Genomic DNA, 5289 nt, shown 5'->3' on the forward strand with positions numbered 1-5289 from the left:
AATAAACTCTTACAAGCGGTTCAGTCAGTCATCACACTTTCTACTGTCAGCTCACTTTGTCTCTTCATAAATCAGCTTCTGGTGCTGCTGTAAAGCCTCACACATCCTTACGCTCGACCTGTAATAGACACCTGTCACACAGTCAAAGGATGACTTAATTCACTTATGCACTCTTTTTCCATTAAGCTTGATCTCCATCACACCAGAACGTGAGCTGGGGAAGCCGGGGAGGGCTGAGGGCTTGGGTCAGCAGCAAAACCACAATTGGTATTACTGCACAGCAAGAGAGAGAGGATGAAGGAGTGTGAAGGAATGCAGCTGTTCAAACAGCTCTTTGATTTAGTGGTCACGTCGCCCAGTGTGACTCACACTGGCTCAAATACCGTGGAGATCACTCAGACGTTCATCCCTCTGGTCCAGTGGTTTTTCTGCTCTCTCTCAGCCTCTGTGTGTTTGTATGTTCATATGTGTGTCTATGTGTTAAGAGAGAAATTTTAAATGTGTACGGTGTCTGTGATAAGTTACATTCAGATGAACCACGTGGAATTATAAGTATGAAAAGCCAAAATTCAACCGCAGAGATAATGTACAAATGTCCCTTAAAATATCTACAAATTGTGATGATCTGTGACTCTGTATCTCCAGGTTTACATTTCATAAGATGCACATTTTTCTTTGTAGAGCAGAGAGGTAGATGGATAAAAAATGGCTATGGATATCATTGTTTTTACTGTGGCTTTTCATCTTAAGATGTCCCACACATGCAGAAATACCCCACAGCCTTGGGACCAAGTCAAACCAAGTGGAATGTGTTACTAAATGTAAAAAATGCCTGGTCTTCAGTGGTGAAAACCATGTAAAGCTAGTCAGTATGTTTTTCCAGGCAATGATAAAACATTTTCAATCAACACCTCATACCTTTAAAACAACTCACCACAAGAAATATAATCAGCAAATACTGTGCCCTTTAACCCATAACTGTGAATTAAAGGTGCCCTGAGTTGCCTTATAAGAAAGGTTTCTGTTTACATTCAGCGTTACTCACCAAGACACGTTGCGTGTATCCTTGAGGCCTGAAAACCCTGCTGCATTTCAGCCTTTCTGGGCTTGTTACCAACACCTGTAGATCAGTGGAATAAAGTGTGAAACCACTGGCAGAGTGTGTGCATGTGCAAGAACAAACAAAACAGGGGCCCGCTCACAAATACACACACGCACACACACAAACATTGCTCCATAGCATTACGAGTGGTCAAAAACTCCCCAGGGTACCTTTAAATGAATAAGTTATTGTCGTGAGGTAATGTTTTCTTGATTTATTTGTGAGTCCCGTATATTTTAAAGTCTGTTGCTATCAGTTATTGTTTGGTCTTTGGTTTGATGGCGTCAAGTACCTGCCATTATCACTGCTCCAAGTTATGGAAAAACTAAACACATGTAAACATTTATCACATCCTCTGATATAAATCCATTCCCTCATTTTCATCATAACAGGCAAACAGAAAGAGACAAAAACACGACCACCTGTTATATCAAACCACCTTGGCACATGTGTGACCTCCAAATCAAAATCAAAGTCAAAATGAAAAGAAAAAAATCAGGTGATTAATAAGCAGGATATGGTATCTATTTATCAAGGGGGCAGTAAGAAAGAGAGAAAAAAAGTTGGATGTGAGGCTAAACAATTAAGCTAAATAATGAACCCAGGAATTGTAGAAAAAACAAAATACGCTCCTGATTAATGCTGTCATTTTTAGGTCATATCAGTAACATATCACTACATCAGAGGGGATTTAACATGGCAGCAAGCCTGCGTAAGGTGTCAGATTTTTTTTTCATGCTGCAAAGAAACTCAGATCTGTTCTTCTAGTGGTTTCTGTAACCTATCAGTCAATGAAAGGCATTTTAAAAGCATAACAAGCCTGAGAGGATGCCAAAAATATGACAGGAGCAACTAAGTCTACATTGCAAATGAAAGAGATCTGTGTCATGTCCCTGCCTGGCCTGCATGCTAGCCTTTTATAAACCACAAGCTCTTGTACACAGCGGCCGTCAGTCAAAGCGCTCCCTTCGATCTCTGCTCACTTCTCTTCGCTCACAGGGGTCAATACAATCTAAAGAGCTACTCTGCCTTCCTTTTACTCTCTGACTGTGTCAACAGGCTGCACATAAGGTTTCAGTTTCCCCCGGTGCACTTCTCACCTGCGTCTCATTGAAGTCATGCCAAAAATGATAATGCAAAAATGGAGAGATTGCCTCAAAGTGTTCTGTGTGTGTGTGTGTGTGTGTGTGTGCATGTGCATGTTAAAAGCACAGGTCAGGTATCTGCCAGGCTTCAATCCAAAGGCTCTGAAACTCTGAAGCACCACCTGATCTCTATGTGTCTGACTGTGTGTGTGTGCGCGCTAGAGTGTGTGCATCAATGAGAGCCTTGTGTTATCAGGCCTCTGCCCCCCCCCTCAACCCATGTGATTGAAATGTAAATTGAAATTGTCATAAAGCCCATATTGTCAGCCAAACGCTAAGTTATGAAGAAATAATAACAGACTCTTTCATTAGGGAAATGACAGCTCTCGTTTGCTCTGATTTTCCTCCCGCTGGAATGTTTCTGTAATTACTTCAACATTGAGAAACACAGAGTCGAAAAAAGAAAAACATCTGGGATCAATGACAACATTTTCTTTGGATATTAAAAACGATGTTCTTACTCTGACAGCATTTGCTGCTAAGAGAAATAATGTTCTGTAAAGCTAGTGTACTGTACAATTTTTCCAGCATTACAGGTGTCAAACTTTTCTTATTTTTACAAAGGCGGCTTCTGAAAAGCCATCGAACGGAAAGACCATTCACTCTACATCCAAGTCATACGAAGGGAAATTCTTACAATGATTCTACAGTATACATTATGCAACTTAATTCAATGGTGGTCGACTGTTTAATCCGCATAATTAATCCATCTCTATGTCTGTTATATTTGAGGGCATGTCTGACCATAATGGAACAATAATGAATTAGACACTATGCGGTCATGTTTCAAATAACAGTACAAGAATCAGGGGCTTTTGTCTGGACCACAGGAGTGGAATCGTGTCAGTGCTGCTGGTTGTCCAACCTATTCATAATGTTCATGACTCACTGTCTGCCTGTGGTGCTATTTTATTTTCTCATTGACTTTCCCTGACCTTGTTTCTTTCTTCTCTGATTCTTTGAAGTTGACAACGTACTGTCACTGTCTAAACTTTCAGTAATTTGTTTTTGGGATCTAATTGGGGTCAAATAAACCATCAGCACATATATGATTTGACCTAGGTAGGGAAAGCAAGCAGAGTGGACTGTACCCATCGTCTCCCCTCCTCTCACTCAAGCCCATCGTGATGGAAGTGAGCGAGTAACCAGAGAAGTGTATTTTTATTGACTCTGGACCTCTGCCGTGACATGTCAGGAGGAAGCACCCAGAGGCTGAGGTTAGGGAGAGAAAAGAGAGGCTCTCAGGAATGAAGAATGGGACACTGATACAGGGAAGTTCCTGTGTCCGCAGCCTCGAGGGGCACGCAGGATTCATTTCCCAGGCTGGGCTGTCTGTGTTTGTGTGCACACTAACTCAGTTCCTGAGAGAAGCAGATACTGAAAATCAGAATTCACCATGACACACTGGTAGTACGCAATGATGACGGAGTAGCATTGTATTAGAGAGGGTGGTTGTAACACTAAGACCAAGGACAGGACGGTGGGTTAAGCAAGCTATTATTAGGGAAAACATGTTTCCTTGGTAAGCATGACATACCATTTAACTTAAAGGCCAAGCCCAACTTGCCTGGCCTGGAGACTGTCTCATCTGTCTGCTGGATGGATTTTAACAAAACAACCAAACACAGTCTATGAATTTTCTACAGGACCCGGCATCTCGGTGGAGGCATGCACTCTATTGAGAGCCATTATAGTCTGTTTGTTGATTTATTTGTCAGCACAATCGTGCAAAAACTACTGAACTGATTTGCACCAAACTTGGTGGAGGGATGGTGCCTGGAGCCAGGGAAGAACTCATTAAAATTTGGGACAGATCCAAAAGATCCTTTTACTACGAATTTGGATTTTTTTCTCTGAAGTCTGTTGTTTGTTGTTTCACACTGGCCTTGGTGGAGGTCTGCACTCTCTGAGTGCCCTTCTAGTTTGATATTGTCCATCCATCCACTTATTTTAAGCTGCTTATCCAGGGTCGGGTCATGGTGGCAGCAGGTCGAGCAGGGGCAACCCAGACATCCCTCTCCCCAGCAACATTTTCCTGCTCCTCCTGGCCAAGCCAGGCCAAACAAGATATATAATCTCTCCAGAGTGTTCTGGGCCTGCCTTGGGGCCTCCTGCCAGTAGGATGTGCCCAGAAGACCTCCAATGGAAGACGTCCAGAAAGCATCCTAATCAGATGCCCGAATCATTTCAACTGACTCTTTTCAATGCAAAGGAGCGGCTCTACTCCCTGATACCACAGCTTCTAACAGTGAGCCCTGCCACCCTGAGGAGAAAACTCATTTCAGCTGCCTGTATCTGTGGCCTTGTTCTTTTGGTCACTACCCAAAGCTCATGACCATAGGTGAGGGTCAGAATGTAAATCAACTGGTAAACTGAAAGATTTGCCTTCCGGCTCCCTCTTTACCACTACAGACCGGTACAACACCCATTTTACTGATGCTGCCGCACCAATCCGCCTGTCAATCTCCTGCTCCATCCTACTCTCACTTGTGAACAAGACCCCAAGATACTTATACCCCCTCACTTGGGTTAGAAACTCTGTCCTCCCCCAAAGGGACCACCATTTACTGGCACAGAACCATGGCCTCAGACTTGGAGGTGCTGACCCTCTTCTCAGCCCCTTCACACTCGATTGCAAATCGCCCCAGTGCACGCTGAAGGTTACAATCTGATGCAGCCAATAAAACCACTACATCAAGAAATAGCAGGGAAGCAGTTCTGAGGTCCCCAAACCAGACATTCTCCTCTTGAATCTGAGATTCAACGATTGGTCAGAGCCTCTTTTCCAGCACCCTGGTATAAGCTTTCCCCAGGAGACTGTGTAGCACGAAACCCTGATATTTCGAGCACACTCTCAGGTCCCCCTTTTTAAAAATGGAAACCACCACCCTGGTCTGCCTGACCACAAGTACTGTCCCCAACCTCCATGTGACGTTGAAGAGGCATGTCAACCAAGGCAACCCAGCAATGCTCAGAGCTTTCCTGTAGAAAATGACGTTAATTTCACAGCGTAATATAAAAATCGGAAAACAGACAAGCAGC

This window comes from Toxotes jaculatrix, chromosome 16 (genome assembly GCF_017976425.1).
Source record: "Toxotes jaculatrix isolate fToxJac2 chromosome 16, fToxJac2.pri, whole genome shotgun sequence".
NCBI classification, from domain to species: domain Eukaryota; kingdom Metazoa; phylum Chordata; class Actinopteri; family Toxotidae; genus Toxotes; species Toxotes jaculatrix.